General features: G+C 44.2%; 1 long non-coding RNA gene across 1 annotated transcript in view; it reads right to left on the reverse strand.

The window, feature by feature from the left end:
* Positions 1–631: 631 nt before the first annotated feature.
* The window catches only part of LOC127612118 (uncharacterized), a 53968-nt gene continuing 30407 nt past the window's right edge, over positions 632–24192 (reverse strand). Inside the window, exon 2 of the long non-coding RNA XR_007965575.1 lies at positions 632–843. This is a non-coding gene — a long non-coding RNA (uncharacterized LOC127612118). The remainder of the gene's footprint in view (positions 844–24192) is intronic.

Here is a 24192-nt window from a genome sequence, read left to right on the forward strand (position 1 = left end):
TTCCTAGATCTAAAACAGCTTTTGACACAATAGATCACAGTATATTATTGAAAAAACTAGAAAGATATGGCATTAGAGGTGTAGCTTATAAATGGATAAAAAGTTATTTAGAAAACAGATATCAGTACGTGCAACTCAACAATAAAAAAACGAATCAACTGAAAATCACTCACAGAGTTCCTCAGGGGTCAGTGCTTGGTCCAAAACTATTCATCTTATATATAAATGATATCTGCAAGGTCTCAAAACTATTTAAATGTGTCCTATTTCCTGTTGATACAACTTTCTACTGTTCTGGAATAAATCTGAAACAGCTCCTGACAACCGTAGAAAACGAATTAAACAAATTAAAAAACTGGTTCGACAGAAATAAATTGTCACTTAACCTGAAAAAATCGAAGTCAATTGTTTTTGGCACAAGACCAATCAAACACCAAGCTAAAATTATGGTAAACTCAATTGAAATAGAAAGAGTGTATGAAATCAAGTTTCTGGGATTAGTAATAGACTCAAAACTATGTTGGAAACCACATATCGATAACGTAAAAAGAAAAATAGCCAAGACCGTAGGGATCCTCTACAAAACCAAGGAAGTGCTAAATAAGAGATCTTTGTACACATTATACACGTCATTATTATTACCATATATGACCTACTGTGTGGAAATGCCTGCAAAACAAACACACTCCCTATTCTCAAACTACAAAAAAAGCAATTCGAATTATTAATAGATCAAAATATACGGAACCCACAAATCCACTATTTATCAAATTAAATACGATGAAATTTTATGACCTGGTTGACTTTAAAATCGCCCAATTAATGTACAAAGCACACAATAACCTCCTCTGCCAAAACATTCATAAGTTTTTTGAAATTCGAGAAAGCAACTATGAATTAAGAGGTACCAACTTATTCAAAAAACTCAAAATAAGAACAAACATCAAGCAAAGAAGTGTATCTAGCAAAGGTGTTAATATGTGGAATAATCTCGAAACGGACCTAAAAATGAGTAAATCGCTTGCTGATTTCAAAAACAAATTCAAAAAAATAGTACAAACAACCTACATCAATCAGAGTATTTGATAAATTCTAAACATTAAATATAATGATAAATCAGAACTAAGTTGATAAATAGAGAAAGGTATTGAAATATCCATTATGAATACAAGAGAAAATTGACACAAGAGTGCCAGGATGTATATAATCCCGATACAAACCAAAAGTTGTGAAAATATTACGGTTAAGGGTAAAGTATGAGCCTTAATGGAGACTTCTTCTTACTTTTTCTTTTCTGATTGATATAAAAATGATTTAGTAGATATAAACACATAACGGGGTAGGACTAGATACGTTTTTTTACTTCATCCTACTCCCTTGAACATAATAACTGTGTTGAATTAAGACTGATTTATTTCTTTTTACTTTTTTATCTACCTTATTTTCTGTCAAATTATTACTGTATATGTTTTATGTTCAATAAACAAACAAACAACAAACTTTAAAAAATGCAGTACACAAGCAGTTCATGCATGCGGTAAAATTTGAAAATACATTTATTTTGTAATTTCTAATTAACTTTAGGTGGGACAGTGAGATAATAATAATAATAATAATAATAATAATAATACATTGTATTTGAAAGCGCTTTTCATCACACTTAGACACTTTAGAAGAGCTTAAAACACAGGATAAAAATGTGCATTTAAAACAAGCATACACAATTTACAAAAGCACATTTAGATGAACAAAAGAAAAATGGGTAAAAGAGCTTTAACCCTCATGTTGAAAAAAAATCACATTGATTATGTTGTGGGTCATTTTGACCCGCACTGTAAAAATCCACACAAAATAGTCAAAAAACAGGTTACACCAGTAACAACTTTGTTTAAGATGATGTAAACATTCAGATAAGAGACAGACTACAGATTTTTAATAAATATTAATATTTATATATATATTAATTAATAATTTAAGAACTGTTTAGTTAAAGTTTTTCCCTGTTTTCTTTTTTTCATTTAACTTTTCTGAGATTTTCAGTGTTTTATCTACAAAGTATTGCACTGGCAGTTGTATGTGTGCTGTCAGATTGTGAAGTCCCCTTTTGGTGGAGTTGTAATCCAGGATCATTTGTGGCTTCATGTCTTCTCTTGTGTTCAGAGATGCATCAGTGTGCATTGTGCCCATTACAAGAACATTTTTGTTTTTATTTGGGCAGTATGACACAACTGCTGCTTTCTCAGTGAAAACAAATACTGAGGAATGCAGAGGTCTGCCCTGCATCTTCAGAATTTCACCGGGAATTTATGTCTTATTTCTTCTGACTGTTGCCAAAAAAGTCAGCTTTCTCTCCTGAACTTCATCTCCAAGGCCGTAATATTGTACAGAAGTTATGATTTTGCAGTCCTTCACTCATCCTCAGCACCACACGCATCATCTGAATCTTCTCAGATGATCCTCCAGGTAGCTTTCCAGTATGCACTTGCATATTCCATGCAAAACTAGATATTGCATCATAGACTGCCCACATTTTGATGCCATACGTGCCATAAAGATCCTGTGTCTCTGAAATATCTTCCTCTGCATCACTATCCTAGTTCAAACTCTGTGATGAAGCTTATTCAGCTGTAAATTTACTGGAGAATCGTTTTTGTATGTTGGTCAAAGAAATGACATGAGAAGAGTGACGAGTCAAATGAGAGAAAGTTCCTGCTCTACACATACCTAGCTGGGTATCTGGAAGTCACTGAGCAGTCAAAACAAAGTACTGTTCATCAATTAGACATGTTTCTTTTGGATCTGAAAAGCTACTTGCCCATATTAAAGTGTCTGGGTCAAAATGACCCCAACATCATATTTGTATGCAAACTGTGCACAGACATCCCACTACACATCAGAGTGTCCAGATTTTACACACCAGTTCATGACCCTAGATGAGGAAAAGTCACTAAATTTCATGAAGAAAGGATATCCACTGCTTTGGCCACCACAAAAACTGAAACGGGTCAAATTGACCCTTAACATAATATAAGGGTTAAGGGATGATTTGAAGATTGGAGGTCAGTACTGTTGCGGATGTGTTGTGGCAGAGCGTTCCAGAGGGTGGGGGCGGTGAAGGCTCGGTCCCCCCAGGTTTTGAGCTTGGTCACGGGAATGGCGAGGAGGTTTGTGTTTGAGGAGCAGAGACTGCGGGAAGGAGTGTATTGGTAAAGAAGGTCGGAAAGATAGGAGGGGGCCTGATTGTGAAGGGCTTAATAGGTGAGTAGGAGCAGTTTAAATTGAATACGCTGGGGAACGGGGAGCCAGTGGAGGTTTTTAAGGACGGGGGTGATGTGATCAGCAGTGCGGGTGTGGGTGAGTAGGCGGATAGAACCAAAGGGCCGATGCAGCTTGCGGGCCGTAAAATCCCCAGGTCTGCTCTGGACTGTCGGTAGTTTCTCCACTTGGATGTGGAGGCAGGAAGTTCACCTGAGCTCTCTGGCTTCTCGCAGTTCTTCGCAGGACACTTCTCTCCCAGAGCACGGGTCACCAACCTTTTTGAGAGTGAGAGCTACTTCATGTGTACCGATTGTGTGAAGGGCTACCGAATTGATACACATCTGCAATAACATTTGTACAAATTACATTTAGTAATATTATAATGTGTTATTTTTCATAATGATTTTAATTTTCAGGCTTTGATCATCTTAAAGATGTCTCACAATACTGCCAGTGTTTGCATTTTTTGCATCATAATTTCTACTAGCAAATCACAATCCTAGCACAGGTGGGCTATTGGTGTGGTCCTCACGGGCTACCTGGTGCCCATGGGCACCACATTGGAGACCCCTGTTGTAGAGTTTATCTCCAGCTCTGGGCAAGGCGCACTTGACCTTCTGATTTTGGAATGGTCGTTGGCCATCTTGTATTTGAGTCGATGTGTTCACCCAGACTTGACAGAAAATGATGTATTGGGCTCCCTTTGGCAGGGGTACTTCTTTAGCAGGGCTTCTGCAGCTTCTTCATTTGAAGACCAGATGCATAGGTTTGGTAGTGGAATATTCTGCTAAACAAGCTCAAACATAATGACAGCCAATCAATGTCCGCTTCAGGCTGTGACTGACAGTTGTTTCCACGCCCTCAACAACTCTAACACAGGAAGCCAACATACAATAAGCGATATTGTAAAAAAGGGAACCCACCTACACTAACAATAAAATTAGCATTTACAATTTAGATTAACACGATTAAAAAAAAATATGCGCTAAATATGACTATAATTAAGGCGATAATTTGAAACCTCTAGTTTATTTTTTTCCCCCTTTGGTCACACCGTTTAATTATTTTTGTTTGTTTGTTTGTTTTCAAAGTGTGTAAACATTCCATCTTGGTGTTTTACATACATACTGTACATGGAAACATATTTATTTCATATTTAACTCATTGAATACCACCCTTTTTCACTGGAGCAACCCCCTCAATCACTCACATTTGACTGAATTTTGATACACAATGAAACATTTTCCTTGATGCAAAGGCACACAAGTCCCGTTGCGCTTTGCTTGGCGCACGCAAACCCAACACCTTCTCTGAGGCTTCAATTTTGTGGCGGTGGGTGGCAAATATTCAAGCTTGTGCTTTCGTAATTTTCCAAGCCGAATCGGTGGATCCCTCTTGGAGGGGGCTTGAGGACCTTTTCTCACAGCCTCATCAAAATCTTGGCCTTCATCAACTGGTGGCTGAGAGGTCCAAGTGTCTGCAGCTACCATCAAAAAGTCCAAAAGAGAGATCGCCTTACCTGGGTGTCTGGCTTCGAATATAACAAAAGCATTGAACCAACTCAACTGAAATAAATAAGCAGTAAGCTTTCTGGGCCAGTTCAGGGACCTACGCATGAAGGAGTAATAGGCAGTGTTTTGATCTAAACGGTCCACCCAATTCATGTGTGAATTGTAGACCACAACACACTCCGGCTTCATCACGCTGATTTTTTTCCTCTCCCCTTTCTTCCACACTTCCACCATCTGCATGGCGTGCTTGTGGCAGGTGTTCACCAATTTCACTGTTCTTTTATCCTACCATGCAAGCACCATCACGTTGCCGTTGTGGCATGCAAGTGTTACCCCTGCACCCAAGCTGCTCTTTGTGGCCTCCTGTATCATTTGAGGTTCTCCTCTGTGCTTTCTGAGTGTTCCACATACGAGTTTTTGCTTCGAGCAACTGAGTGCACAAGGTTACAGAATTATTAAAATTGTCCATGTAGATGATGTACCCTTGTCCAACGAGGTGGTCCAGAAGGCTGAAGACAATATTGTTCACTGTACAAGCTTCCCCTGTGTACAGCTGCAAATTGAAACAGTATCCCGTTTCAGAATCACACAATATGTATGATTTTATGCCATATTTTACTTACTAAAACGAATGAAAAGTCGCCGCTGCCACTTCATCATACCCTCATCTATGCAGATATCTTTGTTTGGCTGGTACAAGGTCACAGGCCGACTGTCGTTTGACGGCTGCTGCTTTAGATTACGTGACCGAAGTGTCATCTTCTCTTCCCCACAAACACCATCTCTTTTGTTGTTTTGTTTCCAGGGCGCTTTTGTACCGAAAAAACAATCATCAAGTGTGAGTTGTTTTCTTTTCTCCGTCTTTGCTAACTTGCTAGTTGCTAATATTCCAATCCACTATTCACTTCCACCACTACTCCACTGCTGGAGGCTGTAAATTTCCCCATTGTGGGACAAATAAAGGATATCTTATCTTATCTTATCTATCATGCCACCTCTACTACTCCTGCGGCATGATCCTGGTTGGCTTTTGCACCACTTCCCCCTGCTGGCCTTTTTTTTTTTACTATTTATACCACAAGAAAAGGCGTGATTGACGGCTTTAGGTGTTATGGGGAGGCGGGAACTATGCATTAATTTCCGCTTTTAGCCATCAAAGGGTTTGAATGAGTTAAAAACAATAACAGGGATCCTCTTGCTTAAAAATTTGGATTCCGCACCCAAAAATTTGTCAAAAGCAGCCGCTAGACTGAACTCAGCAAAACGTGTTTTCCCAAAGCCATATCTCTTCACCTGTTCCTAGTGAGTTTTGAACACTGCTGCCAGTGCATTGGCCATCTTTCCAGTTCTTGATGCCTTCCATCTGAATAAGGTCATCAGATGCGTACTACGGCTGCCAAGATGAGCATAAAATTTGTTGGGCAGGTGAACATTAGTAATCTGCTGGAACTCTGCATACAACTGCATTAAAATAATAGCAGGAGAACTACAAAAGCACCAAACGAGCAAGATTCACAATTTTGATAAGTTCTTAAGTGAGAGGTACTCCTATTACCTCGGAATCTATTTTGAGTGCAGGCCAGAGGTACCGGAGATTTTTAACCGGTGGGGAAACGTGTCCTCCATCATCTTTCTAATGAAGGGCAAGTTTCTCCATGTCTTCAACAAACAAATTATTCACTTTTAGCTTACCGAAAATATGATCTTTATATTCCTCAAAACAATGTTTTCTGGGACATTTCTAGAGGGAAAATTGCATACAAAAGTAAAAAGTATTTTTGTTGTTGTTTTTTTTTTAACAAATGTTAGACAAATTTCAAATTCACTTTTTGATCATTTTAAGGTCAATCATTGTCATTATTCAAAGTAAACACAAAGATAAGTAAAATAAGATCTGGGCCAATACAAGGGTTAAATATCGATTGCGAGAGAGAAAGAGAGAGATTCATCCTCATATATCTAAAGAAAGATAGTTTATCAGAATTCACACGACCATATTTTCACGACTATAAGGCACCATTAAAAGTCTTACATTTTCTCCAAAATGGACACAATGCCTTATAATGCGGAGCGTCTAGTGTATGAGACGAGTTACAAAGCACGAATGAGAGCGCTTCTGGCCGATACGCTGTTTACATAGAGAAAAGGCGGAGTGAGTGACGACAGGCATGCGTAAGTCCGCCAATGACTGAAGGGTGGGCGTGTAAGAGGAGGCTAAAGGCACGCCCCTAGCAGGTACCAGTCGCCAATGAGTGAAGGGTGAGCGTGTAAGAGGTGTAGAGAAAAACGTGAGTACATTGTAAAATGGCTAAATAAAGTACAACCAAACTCAGTTTTGCTTCCGTTGCCTTTTTAAAAACATGTTTTTAGCGTGCGTGCGTGCATGCATGTCCTATGTTTAAGCTGGCGTATGTTTTACCATGCCTGGCTGCGCCCAATAATACAGTGCGTTTTGTGTATGTGTCATACACAGAAATAGCACTTGTTACTGAGACTGCGCCCAACAATACGGTGCGCTGAATCGTCGTGAAAATTTTGCTTGTTTGTTTGTTTATTGAACATAAAATATATACAGTAATAATTTGACAGAAAATAAGGTAGATAAAAAAGTAAAAAGAAAGAAATCAGTCTTCATTCAACAGTTATTATGTTCAAGGCAGTAGGATGAAGTAAAAAACTTATCTATTCCTTCCCCGTTATGTGTTTATATCTACTAAATCATTTTTATATCAATCAGAAATTAAAAAGTAAGAAGAAGTCTCCTTTAAGGCTCATACTTTACCCTTAACCGTGATATTTTTACAACTTTTGGTTTGTATCGGGATTATATACATCCTCACCCTGGCACTCTTGTGTCAATTTTCTCTTGTATTCATAATGGATATTTCAATACCTTTCTCTATTTATCAACTTAGTTCTGATTTATCATTATATTTAATGTTTAGAATTGATCATTTTAACTCTGATTGATGTAGGTTGTTTGTACTATTTTTTCGAATTTGTTTTTGAACTCAGCAAGCGATTTACTCATTTTTAGGTCGGTTTCGAGATTATTCCACAGATTAACACCTTTGCTAGATACACTTCTTTGCTTGATGTTTGTTCTTGTTTTGAGTTTTTTGAATAAGTTGGTACCTCTTAATTCATAGTTGCTTTCTCGAATTTCAAAAAACTTCTGAATGTTTTGGCAGAGGAGGTTATTGTGTGCTTTGTACATTAATTGGGCGATTTTAAAGTCAACCAGGTCATAAAATTTCATCGTATTTAATTTAATAAATAGTGGATTTGTGGGTTCCGTATATTTTGATCTATTAATAATTCGAATTGCTTTTTTTTGTAGTTTGAGAATAGGGAGAATAGGTCACGTTGTGCCCGAAGCGATGGAATTATTGCTTCGTGCACAACAAAATAAGGAAGTGGATCCCCGAAATAGCAGACACAGAGATGTTGTCAGACAAAAAAATGAGATTTAATATAAACACAAAATACCCGTCTAGGTGAAACAAACAGAAACCGCTGGTCAAAATAAGGACCAGGAAAGAATAAGGAAATAACAGAAAACGCTTGCGGAAAAACAGCAAGGAAAATGAATTAGGCAACTCTAGAATTTAACACAATCGATATAAAGATAGTAGTTTTCTCGAGAAGGACTCGGCGAGAGAAATGGCACGGCGTGGAATACTCCGGCAGTAAGTCAACTGCCAGAGCGCACAAATAAAGCCCGTGTAATTACCGTATTTTCACGACTATTCGACGCATCGTACTAATGGCCGCAGTCTCATTAATGGGTGACATTTCTGTATTTTCCACATACACAGGACGCACCGTACGAATGGCCGCAGTTTTACAGTGGTAAAACATACGCCAGCTTAAACATACGGCATGCATGCGCACACTCTAACACGTTAGCTTGAAGCAAACGGTAGCATGCCAAGACATACAGATAAGCTAAAAACACGTTTTTAAAAAGGCAACGAAAGCAGAACTGAGTTCGGGTGTATTTTATTTAGCCATCTTACAATGTTCTCACGTTTTTCGATCAATCATCACCCAGAAATCCATCAACGTCCTCATCCTCTGTATCAGAAGCAGAGGACTGCACATCTCAGTTGTCATTGAATGCATCACATGCTAGTGTTAGTTGCTACGCATTGCCGAGCGGAAAGAAGGAGTAGCAACAGCAAAGTCAACATTTCTCTCGTGTGAAGCTTTCCCACATTTGAAAGTAAAGAACAGAGCGAAACATGGTGGCAGCGCGTGTGTGTGTAGAAAGAATTGAACAATTGTGCAAGTACCGTAATCCATCAAAAACGCCGCGTTCCCTCTCGTTGTTGCGTATTATCGCGTAACTCGCCAAGCGCTGCCTCTCACTCTTTGTAAAGTTGTGTTTGCCACGATCATCCATTGTTCCCATGCCGTTTGCAACTTTACTTTGAACGCCCGGTTGATGCCAATTTCCAGCGGTTGGAGTTCTTTAGTCAAGCCTCCGGGAATAACGGCAAGCTCAGAGTTCATTTGCTTGACTTGTTTTTTTCACCGCTGCTGTGAGATGGGCACGCATGCCAAAAGCATAACCGGTGGCTTTAAGTTTGAACTGAGCTTCGTAGGCGTGTCTTTTTGTCGAATTTATTTTCAGGGGTTCTTAGAAACCAAAACCGGAGTTGTTTTGCAACAATGCACATTGCCACACTCTATTCAAGTGTTGGTACTGGCTTGAGGCGTCCACTTACACGCCCACCCTTCACCATTGGCGGACTAGCTTGCCTGTCCTCTCTCTCCCTCTCTCTATCTCTCTCTCCCACTCCAAATATGTATATATACACACCCACCCTTCCCTGATTGGCCGACTTCTTTCCCGCATGCCTGGCCACAGTCACTTCCGCCTTTTCTCTATATAAACAGCGTGTCGGCTGTCAGTCAGATTTTGGAACTCAGCGCATATAAGTCGGAGACGGAGCCAAGGGACTGGAAGCCACCGGTTTGAGCAGGGAGACGTGGAACACGGGGTGAACCTGCATGGTGGGCGGTAGCCGGAGCTTGACCGTGACGGGGCTGATGATGGACTCGACCACGAACGGTCCGGTGAATCAGGGCCCCAGTTTCGCGGATGTGCCGGCCAGGCGAAGGTCCTTTGTTGCCAGCCACACCTCCTGTCCCACCACGGTAGGTAGGTGCCAGGCGCCGACGACGGTCCGCGATCTGCCTGTTCCGGGTCACCGTGCGGGACAGTGCAGCACGGGCCTCCTTCCACACGCGGTGGGCTCGCTGGAGGTGATGCTGCACAAACGGGACCTCCACCTGTCCCTCCTGGGACGGGAACAGCAGTGGTTGATACACGTAGGCCGACATGAAGGGAGACCTACCAGTGGCTGAAGAGACGAGGGTGTTGTGCGCATACTCCACCCAGGGTAGGTGGTCGACCCAGGAGGAGGGACTGTGGAGACATACACAGCGGAGGGCCTCCCCCAGATCCTGGTTGGCACGCTCGGCTTGTCCATTGGACTGGGGGTGGTATCCCGAGGTCAGACTGGACGTGGCCCCGAGGGACCGGCAGAACCGCTTCCAAACACGGGACACGAACTGGGGCCCCCGGTCCGACACAATGTCCAACGGGATGCCATGGAGACGGAAGACGTGCTTGATGAGGAGGTCGGCAGTCTCCAACGCCGACGGCAACTTGGACAGGGGAACAAAATGGGCGGCCTCAGAGAAACGGTCCACAATTGTGAGAACGACGGACCGCCCACGGGATGGAGGAAGACCCGTGACAAAGTCCAGGGCGATGTGGGACCAAAGTCGCGGAGGGATGGGTAAAGGCTGGAGCAGTCCCGCCGGAGGCCGACGTGAAGTCTTGCCGCAGGCGCAAGAGGAGCAGGCGTTGACATAGTCCACCACATCCCTCCGAAGCTCCGGCCACCAGAACCGCTGGGTGATGAGATGCACAGTCCAGTTTACCCCAGGATGGCAGGCCACCTTGGACACGTGCACCCACTGCAACACCTCCGAGCGCAGAGGTGGAGGCACAAACAGCTTCCCTGCGGGGCATCCAACCGGGACCTGGGCTCCATCCAGAGCTTCCTGAATCTTCTGCTCGATCTCCCACCCCAACGCCCCCACGATGCACTGGGCCGGGAGAATGGCCTCCGGCGTCCGGTCCCTTTCCACAGGGTCATGGAGACGGGAAAGGGCGTCGGGCTTGATGTTCTTGGAACCTGGAGAGTATGTGAGGACAAAGTTGAATCGGGTCAATAATAGGGCCCACCGGGCCTGACGGGGGTTGAGTCTTTTGGCGGAGCGGAGATATTCTAGGTTCTTGTGGTCTGTGAAGACAGTGAACGGCTCCTTAGCCCCCTCGAGCCAGTGGCGCCATTCTTGTAAGGCGGCGATTAGAGCCAGCAGTTCGCGATTGCCCACGTCATAGTTCGACTCGGCTGCACTGAGTCGACGAGAGAAAAAGGCACAGGGGTGCAACTTCTGGTCGACCGGGGAACGCTGGGACAGCACCGCCCCCACCCCCGAATCCGAGGCGTCCACTTCTACGACGAATGGGAAGTCAGGGTTAGGATGTAGCAACACCGGAGGATTCGTGAATGCTGCTTTTAAGCTCGCAAACGCCGAGTCCGCAGCCGAGTCCCATTTGAATGGGACTTTAGTAGATGTGAGTCGGGTCAACGGGAGTGCCTTTTGGCTGTAGCCGCGAATAAAAATGACGGTAGAAGTTAGCGAACCCCAAGAAGCGCTGTAACTCCTTCCGGTTTGCCGGTGTTGGCCAGTTCGTCACCGCCTCCGTCTTGTTCAGAATCAGAATCAGAATCATCTTTATTGGCCAAGTATGTAGAACACACAAGGAATTTGTCTCCGGTATAACACGCTGCACTAGTATCATCGTAAACAACAAAATCATTGAACCATTTTAGAGTAACCAGTAGTTTTGTAGTACCATTTTGTGGTGCAAGAAGAGTGACTATGTCAGTGACTGTTTAAGGAGTTAATGGCTAGAGGGAAGAAGCTGTTTAAGTGTCTACTGGATTTGGTGCGCATGGATCTGTAGCGTCTGCCTGAGGGGAGTGGCTGAAAAAGGTGGTGGGCAGGGTGCGGGGGATCCAGGAGGATTTTCCGTGCCCTTGTCTTGATTCTTGCAGTGTGCAAGTCCTCAAGAGTGGGTAGGGCGGTGCCAACGATTTTTTCTGCCGTCCTAACTGTCCGTTGAAGTCGGATTTTGTCCTTTTTTGTGGCGGCCCCAAACCAAACCGTGATGGAAGAACACAGGATTGATTCGATGACTGCCGTGTAGAACTGTCGTAGCACCTCCTGTGGCAGGCAGGTACCAGGTTGGGGTCTGCTCTCAGTTTGCCCTGCTCAATAATAAACCCCAGAAAAGAGATGACAGGTACATGAAATTCACACTTCTCTGCCTTGACGAAGAGCCTGTTCTCTAATAAACGCTGTAACACCAGTCTGACGTGTTGCTTGTGTTCTTGAAGTGACCGGGAGAAAATTAAAATATCGTCACGATAGACGAAACAGAAAATGTTCAGCATGTCCCTCAACACGTCGTTGATAAGACTTTGGAAAACGGCGGGAGCATTTGTGAGCCCGAAGGGCATGACCAAATATTCAAAATGACCCAGCGGGGTCTTAAAAGCAGTCCTCCACTCGTCACCTTCCCGGATGCGAACCAAGTGGTAAGCACTGCGTAAGTCTAATTTTGAAAAGATAGTGGCTGATTGCAAAGGCGGAGTCCAACAATGGCAGCGGATACTTATTTTTGTCATTTGTCATTAATGTCGTTCAAACCACGATAATCCACGCACGGTCGCAGGGTCTTGTCTTTTTTCCCCACAAAGAAAAATCCCGCACCTAACGGTGATTGCGATGGTCTAATTAGACCTGCAGCGAGCGAGCTCTTTATGTACTCCGTAAGTGCCTCTCGTTCGGGTTGAGACACTTGATAAAGCCGTGAATTCGGCAACGGAGCGCCCGCCTGCAGGTCTATGGCACAGTCATAGGGACAGTGCGGGGGCAACGAGCGTGCGCGATCCTTGCTGAGCACTTGTCGTAGGTCATGATAGCAATCTGGCACTCCGTCAAGGCAGATCGTTTCGGGGGAGTCGTCACTGGCACATTCATGCTCCCCTACGGCTGATCCTAAACAATGTTCATAACAGTACCGGCTCCAACTCTCTATTGCCGGGCGCTCCCAGGAAATCACGGGGTTGTGAGTCTTGAGCCAGGGAAAACCGAGAACAACCGGAGCGGCTCGAGACCGCATTAAATAAAACCGTCGATGCTCGACATGGTTTCCGGATAACTGGATTCTTAGTGGTTCTGTTCTTTGCGTTACGACCGCCAGAAGGCGCCCATCGAGATCAAAAACCCGCTTCTTATCGGCCAACTTCTCGACAAAACAACCCAAGTCAGAGGCGAAGTCGGTGTCCATAAAACAACCATCAGCCCCCAAGTCTATCAGAGCCCTAACCCGCTGCGACCGGGACCCCCCATATATCTCGTCTTCGAGTTCCAGTCTCCTGGGGTGTCCCGGCCGGGAGTCGGCTCGCCGAGGCACGGGAGGCTCTGCGCGGGGTCGTGACTCACCACTCTCGCTGAACGAGGATGGTGGAGGTTCCGGACGGCTGGAGGCAGCATGAGGTCCTTTGTTGGCCGCTGTCAGACCGAGCACGATCGTTGAACCGGCGCCTTCTCCCCTCCGATCCAGAGCTCTCGCCGCCCAGCTGCATCGGCTCCTCCTCGGCGGCAGCATTCCGGAATCGGGGGTGATCTCCGGGTCCTGCTGCTCGCTGCGTCCCACGGTCTTCCCCGCGGTACGTGGCACGGCGGGATGGGAACCGATCACCTCCCCGCTCCCGGTTTCTCTCCCTCAGGCGGTTGTCCAACAGTAGGGAGAGCTCGATTAACTCCTCCAGGTCGGCACTGTTGTCGCGGGTCGCCAGTTCATCCTTGAGCTGGGTGTTTAATCCGCGACGAAACAGTCCACACAGCGCCCGGTCATCGTAGCCACTCTGGGCTGCCAAAATCCGGAACTCGATTGAGTAGTCCGCCACCGATCGCCTCCCCTGGTGGAGTTCGAGTAACCGGCCCTCAGCCTTTCTGCCCCGCACGGGATGGTGGAACTCCCGGCGAAACGCCGTAACGAAGTCGTGGAATGAAGACCGGAGGCTCGGCTTCGCGTCGCTCGTCGCCATAGCCCATGACGCCGCCGGACCTGTCAACAAGCTCATAATATATGCCACCTTTGCGGCGTCAGTAGCATAGAGGAAAGGTTGTTGGTCGAAGACGAGCGAGCACTGGTGGAGAAAGTACCCACACTGCCCGTGCTCACCCCCGTAACGTGGGGGGTGTGGAAGCGACGGCTCCCTCATCATAGTGGGGAATGATGCGGGTGCCTCAGTGGTGACAGGACGAACCACGGGGGGAGGTGTTCTCCGTTCCTCCAACCGTAACAAACGGGGTTCGAAATCATCGCACCTGTGAGCCAGCATGGAAACGGCGCCGCTGATTTCCGTAATGGCTTGGCCCTGCTGACTCAACTGTTGCTCTCGACGGGACAGAGTGGACAAAATCTTTTCTAAGTCTGTGGGATCCATGGTGGCCGGAGTATTCTGTCACGTTGTGCCCGAAGCGATTGAATTATTGCTTCGTGCACAACAAAATAAGGAAGTGGATCCCAGAAATGGCAGACACAGAAAGATGTTGTCAGACAAAAAATGAGATTTAATATAAACACAAAATACCCGTCTAGGTGAAACAAACAGAAAACGTTGGTCAAAATAAGGACCAGGAAAGAATAAGGAAATAACAGAAAACGCTTGCGGAAAAACAGCAAGGAAAATGAATTAGGCAACTCTAGAATTTAACACGAGCGGATAAGACTGCACGCGATAACAGTCAATCGATATAAAGATAGTAGTTTTCTCGAGAAGGACTCGGCGAGAGAAATGGCACGGCGTGGAATACTCCGGCAGTAAGTCAACTGCCAGAGCGCACAAATAAAGCCCGTGTAATTAGTCCCCAATGGGTGACAGGTGTGTAGGTGGCAACAGGGCCTGCCCCCTGCTTGCAAACACGGGACGTGACAGGGAGTGTGTTTGTTTCGCAGGCATTTCCCCATATTTCCACACAGTAGGTCATATATGGTAATAATAATGAAGTGTATAATGTGTACAAAGATCTCTTATTTAGCACTTCCTTGGTTTTGTAGAGGATCCCTACGGTCTTGGCTATTTTTCTTTTTACGTTATCGATATGTGGTTTCCAACATAGTTTTGAGTCTATTACTAATCCGAGAAACTTGGTTTCATACGCTCTTTCTATTTCAATTGAGTTTAACATAATTTTAGCTTGGTGTTTGATTGGTCTTGTGCCAAAAACAATTAACTTCGATTTTTTCAGGTTAAGTGACAATTTATTTCTGTCGAACCAGTTTTTTTAATTTGTTTAATTCGTTTTCTACGGTTGTCAGGAGCTGTTTCAGATTTATTCCAGAACAGTAGAAAGTTGTATCATTAGCAAATAGGACACATTTAAATTGTTTTGAGACCTTGCAGATATCATTTATATATAAGATGAATAGTTTTTGACCAAGCACTGACCCCTGAAGAACTCCGTGAGTGATTTTCAGTTGATTCGTTTTATTTATTGTTGAGTTGCACATACTGATATCTGTTTTCTAAATAACTTTTTATCCATTTATAAGCTACACCTCTAATGCCATATCTTATAAAATACGGCGATTAGATTACCTGTTTTTTGTAGCAGCTTCAGTTTCCTTCCCTGTTTTAACTGCGTACAGAGGCAAAGGCAGAGAGTGATCTGAAAATTAACAATTAAAAACACTCGACGTCAAATTGAAAACACAATCATGATTTTTCCCTTTTAATTCTATTTTTATTCAATGCCTAAGTGTCAAGCTACTAAAATAATCAACGCTATTGTGCACACTCAAGCCAACGGAAGGATAGGCTTTCTCGCGCCACCTTACCTCTCTGAGCACATCCGCCCCTACACACCTGCCCGGCGCCTCAGGTCTGTGGACCAGTCTTTGTTAGAAGTACCAAAAACTAAACTGAGGCTCAGAGGGGATCGAGCCTTTTCTGTTGCTGGTCCCCCTCTCTGGAATGAGCTCCCACTGAACATTCGGCAAGCCTCCTCGCTGCCCATCTTTAAAGCCCTCCTCAAAACTCACTTGTATTCTTTGGCGTTCGACTCAGCATGATTTTACTGCTTGGTGCTTTCTACCGCCTTTATTACCGTTTCGTCTTACTGTTTATTGTGTATGTTAAATCGCTCCATTTACAGCACTTTGTATGCAGCGATGGCTGTTTGAAAGTGCTCTATAAATACTGTTGACTTGACTTGTTGACTTTCCCCCCCAAATATAACTCTGATCAGAAATTACCATTTAGGATACATACCCAGTTCATGTTTTGAGGACCCCTGACAACGTCATGAACACGGAAGGGAACAGAAGCCCTGCATGGTCGAAGGCAGTTTTAGCTCCACATTTGCTCGACATTATTTCGATTTCTATGCAATGGCGGGAAAGGGTGTCAATAAAGTCAGAATTCTGAGATTAAAGTCAGAATTCTCACTTTAAAGTCAGAATTCTGAGATTAAAGTGAGAATCTTGCCAACCTTATTTTTTCATTCTTCATTGGCTCTAATCCTCTTCCATAGGCTTGTATTCTGTTGTTGCCACTTGAAACAATTCTTTCCTGTGGGTGTCAGTCAGAACAGATCAATACTTTGATTTCACATGTTTCAGTGTAGAAAATACGGACTCCCAGATGTATGTTGACACAAACAGTATTTTAAGCACAGCCTTTTTGACATTGGGGTATTTTTCCATTGGCACACTCTTCCAGAGCTCAATGGTCCCTTCACTTAGAGCAGCTTTCAGTCGGTCCTCCTCACAAAGATCAATCATTTCCAACTCGGCAGTAGCCTCATCTGTGACTCGCGGGGCTTTCAAACAGTCGGTCACCGCATTAAATGGGTCCACGAGGAACGTAATTTGTTGCCTTTTCAGTTGTAGATCACGGAACCGGGTCACAAAGCTTCCGTGCAGGTTTTCAACCAGTGTTTCATATCTTGCTCTTTTCTTATTCCGGGCGGCGTTGGTGACTTGCTCGCTGGCTTTTAGCAAAGTGGGAAAACACGTTAAAGTTCCCTTTTGAATATGTGCCTTGAAAAGCTTCAGTTTGTTGACAAATGCAAAAACACTTTGCACCAGGTCAGGCAGCATTTTTAATTTACCCTGCAGGGCCAGGTTCAGTCTGTCCAAGTGACACAGAATGTCGACTAAAAAGGCCAGATCCATAATCCACTCGAGATAAGAGAGTTGGGGATAGTCCTTGTCCTGCTCCTCCATGAACAGTTTCACTGCATCCAAAAGCTCAAACAAGCGAGAGACTACCTTGCCTTTTGACAGCCACCTCACAGTGCAGTGCAACGGCAGGTCATCTGGAAGCTCTTGCTCCAGCTCAGTGATGATATTCCTGAATTGCCTGTGGTTAAATGCATGTGTGCGGATGTAGTTTGACGATTTCCATCACAGGCTTCATGACGTCTAAATTTAGCGATTTAGACATGACCTGTGTATGATGCAGTGGAAATTCACAAACTCTGGAAATGTTTGGTCAGCTTTGCACAGCCCCACAAGCCCATTCACAGATCCGATTATGGCTGGCACTGCATCCGTGGCTATTGCAGTTAGTTTCGGTATGGGCAGATTTGCTTTCACAAATGTGGCCATCATGGCTTCTTTCACATCTATACCACGGGTTCTGTCTTTTAATCGCACAATATCAAGCAGTTCTTTCATCACACAATCGTTTGACACAGACCCTGCAAATATTGCTAATTGAGGCTTTTGTCAGGCACATTTGTTTACTTCTCAATGAAATGTCTAACGCACATGCGCAATTGACGTCAATCAAAAAGGTGTGCTGAGAAGCTGCCTCCTTGTATCCTGGCGAGACCACACGTACTCTTCCGCGCGGTGCCCAACAATGTACACGCGCGCATATGTACGCACGCCACGATGAGCAACAGCCGGAACAAAACCGAAACACACAGACACATAAATTCCACCCCTCCATTTCCTCCTCCCACCCCTCGCGGTCGCCAGTCTGCTGGCTCCCGGTCGATCGCGATCGACGTACTGGGCACACCTGCCTTAAACTCAGAGATAATTCGCTGACTAGCTTAGCGCCGTTGTTTGTGCATGAGCGGTGATGCAGTCATCCGAGTGGTTGCCCTCTATGTCAATCGAGTAACAGGATTGATGATGGGCTGACATTGTAAGTTCCGCTGTACTTAGCGCCGTTTGAATGCAGCGCCTCAACTGTGGCGCTGCACTCAACGCTTGTCATGCGAAGGTCCTGGAGCTGCATGGAACCAGCCAAAGAGCCGCATGCGTCTTGCGAGCCGCGGGTTGGCCACCACTACTCTATTGTCTCGCAAAGCAAACACTTTAGCAGCTAAAGCCAAGGCCTACACTCACTTGAGACAAGTGTGTCAACAAAAGCAGAAATCAGTATAAGTGAACAAATATTGGCGTGACAAATTACATTAAGTCAGGGTTGTGAGCTGCCGTGTTTCGAGGAAACGTTGAAAAGTCTCCAGTCAGTTCAACATCCACCTCCGCAGGTCAAATTTGTCCTGTTATTTCTTTTCTTTAAATTGCAGAATCCGCTAACTGATATGCACACCACCACCACCTTTTGCTTTGGAGGCTGACCCAGAGATTACTTTTTCATTAGGAAAACACCTTGCAGCTGCTATTTCATAAAGGTAATTTGTATTAGTTTATCTAATCCTTATTTAACCACGTAAGAAAATTGAGAACCTTTTATAGTTTACAATGTCAACTGGCTGGAGACAGTAAACAAGGCAAAAATAAAATCCAGTATGAATGAAGTCAAATAAAACCTAAAAAATATAAAATAATACAATCACAAATGACCAAACAAATTCTCCCTTTCCAATAAAAATAACAATTTTGTGGAGGTATCGGGTTAGATTCCAGCTCCGGCCTTCCCATGTGGAATTTGCATGTTCTCCCCGTACTTGCGTGGGTTTTCTCCGGTGCCTACGGTTTCCTCCTACATTTCAAAAACATGCATAGCAGGCTAATTGAACACTCAAAATTGTTCCTAGGTGTGAGTGTGGATGGTTGTTTGTCTCTGTGTGCCCTGCGATTGGCTGGCAACCGGTTCAGGCTGTCCCCTGCCTACTGCCTGAAGACAGCTGGGATAGGCTCCAGTACCCCCCACGACCCTTGTATGGATAAGCAGATTGGAAAATGGATGGATGGATTGATAACTCAAATTTATGAAGTTAAAATTAATTTTTTTTTTCAGAAAAGCATAGCTCAAAACTAGTACTGGTTCGATCTGCAGAGCTCACGTGTGCCCGTGCAGCTGGTCAGGACGGCCGCGTCGCGGTCACCCCCCTCCTCCCCCCCTCCCCCCTTCCCATTCATCCTCCCCGTTATTACATGTTATGTCTTGTGACTTGTAACTGTTCTATGCTTATTTATGTGCTAGGGTCTTTTTTTATCCTGGACTTAAATTATCCTCAGAAGAGGATAGCTCGAGCGTGTTTTTTTTCCCTCTCCCTACCCAGCGTTTTCCTTTCTGAAGACTGATTGTAATTTCCCCATTACAAGTAACAATCGCGGCAGTGGCATACATTGTATACCTGTATGATACACAGAGAGAAGAACAGGTATCTTTGGTCTTGTCAGTGGAGCAATCTGACAACTTTTTAAAAGTAAACGTTCCATTCATAAACTCTTTAAGTATCCGTTTTCGGCGTCTCGCGCTGCCATGGCTGGCAAAACAGACTTGGGCGTGGACTTCTGCAGCGCGCTTGTTGTTTTGTTTCTGGTGTATTTATAGAGCACCGTAACATCCGCTTGTGACGTGTGCCGCGTTAATCTCACGAGAAAAAAAATTTATGCCGTTAAAATTCATTTAAATGAATGCCAATAAAAACGCGCTAAATTGACAGCTCTAATAATAATTAATTGATGTGAAAACAACTGTAAATAGCACTGCGATTTATCCATTTTGTATTTATATTAATTGAACGGTGTTTGTTTGGTTTTTCTTCTTTCTGCCTACATTCTTGCTGCTGGAGGCTGTAAATTTCCCCAGTGTGGGACAAATAAAGGATATATTATCTTATTCATTCCACGTTGCTCAGCATCTAATTTGACATGAAATGGAATATGAATTTAACGCTAGTGGTTTTAGCAGAGCTGAGCGGACTAAATGTGTCCTGTTTTTTTTTTTTTTTAACTTATGGCGACATGCAAGTCAGCACATTTACGGCGCATATTTTCATCCACATCTATGACACGCATCAACCGTACATAAATGATTAGTGTTACTGGCAAGTTTATAGTATAGCGGAGAATGTAGCGGTACATAAAAGTGACTGACGAGGCATAAGAAGTGATGAAGTTTTGAATGGGAACTTGCAAGCTAGTCAGCAGTTACCTCCTCGTTCCAGCAGCTCTGGCGAGGACTTTCAGCTGCTTTCCGTTGTGTCCGAAGGCACGTATTCGTCCGACATATCGGGATCCAAATCGCTCTCCAATTCATCGTTTTCGCCGTTGTCATTACGAGACGATTCCAACGAATCGCTGACGTGTGCCCGGCATCGGCCATGCGAAGCAATGCAGCCTCTTTGCCGTCATCGCAGGAAGTCGCCGGGGAGACGATTTGTGGGCGATGTGGGGCATCGGGAGGCACAAAATGCTCTGCCAAGCGATGATCGCTGACGTGAAGCAAGTTCATCTTCATCAGATGCACTCGAAACTCGGCGTGAGCTATGTGGGCTGCGTGTAGCACGCCATGTTTGTGCCGGCCGACGTTCGTTTGACAGGTGCCGCTTTCGATTAGTGACCAAAGCGGCATTTTCAATTCCACACTAACACCATCTCCTTTGTTGTTTTGTTTCGAGGACGCTTTCATACCAAAAAAAAAAACATTTTTTTGTTAGTTATTTCCTTTTCTCCATTGTTGCTAGTTGCTAATGTTCCTTTCTACTACTTCTGCTGCGTGATCCTGGTTGATTTTTGCACCACTGCCACCCGATGGCCATTTTTTTTGCTATTTAACATTGCCGTCAAGCCTAATCCTATGGTGAGAAGTTGCATCAGACTCTCTTTCACCCTCCCCCATGAAAACACGTGATTGACGTATTGATACGTCATGGGGAGGGAACGGCTACGCGCTAATTGACATTTATACGTCAAAGGGTGTAAATGAGTTAAGGGGGATTCAATTATACGACATGTTTTCCTCATCTTCACACCACAATTCACACTTCACACCGTAATCGACTCTCTGAGTTCTCTGTGTCATTGTCTAACCTTTCCTGTATTTCAAAAAGAGACTGAAAAATTACTTCAGGGGGGGCCTTATAGCTCATTCATAACAAATGAAGACTTAGTTTAATGATTATCCATCCCTCATTGCTCTTCTCTTCCTCTGTGCCCTTACTCATGCCTTTGATGGGTGACAAATTATGGGGCCTCTGTCCTCAAGAGTCCACACATCGTTCACTCTATTGCGTATCGAGAATTTGGATACTGGCATACTGCTCTCCCCTTCCTGAGCAAAGGATAATAAAGAAACAGTGAAAGAAATTATCAGAGAAGATGCAATCCAAAGTTCAGACAGAACATGAAACATTGTTTAGTTTGTTTGTGTGAGAACAACTGTGTATTTCTCTTCTACACGAAGAAGAGTGGTGAAACCTCTTCCTCCTCTGACAGAAAAAAAATGAACATCACTTGTCAATAAGGTGGCCTGCGGTTGTGTTAAAACGGCTGAATACTATAGTGTTTCACAGTTAAACGGCTGTAAAAAACAAAATCAATACACTCACCGGATACACTAACTTACCATTCTCCAAGGCTGCCAACAGACCATGGTGATTATTGCATCCCACATTCTTCACGTAATGTAGGGGTGTGTGAGAGACATTGTAACTCTTGACGCCGATTGTCTGTTGCAACGTGATGCTGTTTGGAGTTAACATTTTTCAATATGAGTGAATGGCTGAAGAAGTGAATTTGCGAGAGCTTGCCCCCAGTTGCGTTTTATCAAATGCATCTTTCGCATTGTTAAGCACAGATTTGAGCCTATCCGCACGAAGTGCCTTGACTTAATCAGAATCAGAATCATCTTTTTTGGCCAAGTATGTAGAACATGCAAGGAATTTGTCTCCGGTTGAAATAATAGGTTTCAGACATGCTTAATCTGTGTTCAGTCTGTATGCAGCATAAACTTTATAGATATATTTTTAACTTATTTATTTCTTTCCTCCCTCCCTCGTCTCACCCCTCGGGTGGTGTCTGTCCCACATTCAGCTTGGGTCCTCTACCAGAGGCCAGGATGCTTGAGGGTTCTGGGCAGTATCCTTGCTGTTCCCAGCACTGCACTTTTCTGGACTGAGATGTCTGATGTTGTCCCGGGCATCTGTTGCAACCACTCAACCAGTTTGGGGGTCACTGCCCCGAGTGCTCCGACCACCACAGGCAAGACTGTCACCTTTACCTTCCACGATCTCTCCAGCTCCTCTCTGAGCCCTTGGTATTTCTCGAGTTTCTCGTTTTCCTTCTTTCTGATGTTTCCATCACTTGGGACCTCTCCATCCACTACAACGGCTTTCCTCTGCCCTTTATCTATGATCACGATTTCTGGTTGGTTCTCCATTACAATCTTGTCAGTCTGTATTTGTCCATCACTTGGGACCGCTCCATCCACTACAACGGCTTTCCTCTGCCCTTTATCTATGATCACGATATCTGGTTGGTTCTCTATTACAATCTCGTCAGCCTATTTGGAAGTCACGCAGGATCTTCACCTGGTCATTCTCCACCAATTTTGGAGGTGTTTACCATTTTGACCTTGGGGTTTCCAGTCATCACTCCGCACAGATGTTTTGGTAGACTATGCCAGCCACCTGGTTATGGCGTTCCATGTAAGCTTTCCCTGTCAGCATCTTACACCCTGCAGTTATGTGTTGGATCGTCTCAGGTGCCTCTTTGCACAACCTACACCTTGGGTCTTATTTGGTGTGGTATATCTGGGCCTCTTTGGCTCTGGTGCTCAGAGCCTGCTTCTGAGCAGCCAGGATGAATGCCTCTGTGCTGTCCTCCAGGCTAGCCCTCTCCAGCCACTGATAGAGAGGACTTCTTGAGATCAGCCACTTCAGTTAAGGTTCGGTGGTACATCCCGTGTAGGGGCTTGTCCTCCCATTATAGTCCCTCTTCCAGCACCTCAACATATATATCAATAAAACACTTTCGGTTTCCACAGAGAGCTACAGATTGACAGAGTAACTAATAACACACAAAGATGTAGAGAGGGCAAGTCCATCACTGTAATGATCCCCACAGCTTTCCCTGATCTTTCGAAGACGTACCAGCACATGTACTTGTGTTTACTGGTAGCATCAAGTAGGCAGATGAGGTATCAGGTGAAGTCGTGCAGAAAAGTCTCAATGTTAATTTTGACCCAGAAGACAACTGAATGGTGAGGACCTCAGCAGGCTGTCTGCTATATACGTTCTGTATGGTAAGCATTGGAAAATAGGCTTTTCACTTTTAGTGACTGGCAAAAGACGATAGAGAGGAGAGATGTCAGAAATGGGAGAGCTGTGTATTACAGTGCAACCTTGATCAAACCCTTGGATCTGTTCCAGAATTAGGTTTGATATTTCATTTACCAGGAAATAATGGAATTGCATTAGAACTAAAACAATATAAGAGAGCATTTAGTGTTGGCTCTTTCATGTAAGTGCAAACAGTTAGAAAGAAAAAGTGACATAAAGCAAAACCTACTTTCAATTATTTCTTAGCTGCCTTGCAATGAAGAGGTAAACAATTTGGAATTGTTTGATACACTTTCATAATTACTAAACAACATAATGCTAGTGGAATGCAAAGAACCAAGCTCAGAAGTACAGCGCCGAACACATGAACATGAAAGAGCAGTGTAAACAGAATGAGCCATAACAAAAAAACCTCTCACGAATCCAAACTTTGGGTCAGGAAAGAAAAAAATGTTGTGATTGAAACCATATATGGGCATTCTGTCCCTGGGATAGTATTGTATGAATCTCATTCCAATTCACAATTGTGTCCCACCTGGTGTTGATTCTTCACCAAAAAAACACATTTTAAATATTTCACAACCTACTGTATAAATCGTATTGGCCCGAATATAAGACAGTGTTTTTTGCATTGAAATAAGTCTGAAAAAGTGGGGGTCGTCTTATATTCGGGGTCTAGACATTATACCCATTTACGACGCTAGATGGTGCCAGATACCATTGGAGCGAATCCTGAACTTGACTCCCCAGGCCAAAGCGAACCCCTGTCATG

The sequence above is a fragment of the Hippocampus zosterae genome, chromosome 12 (assembly GCF_025434085.1).
Source record: "Hippocampus zosterae strain Florida chromosome 12, ASM2543408v3, whole genome shotgun sequence".
NCBI classification, from domain to species: Eukaryota; Metazoa; Chordata; class Actinopteri; order Syngnathiformes; family Syngnathidae; genus Hippocampus; species Hippocampus zosterae.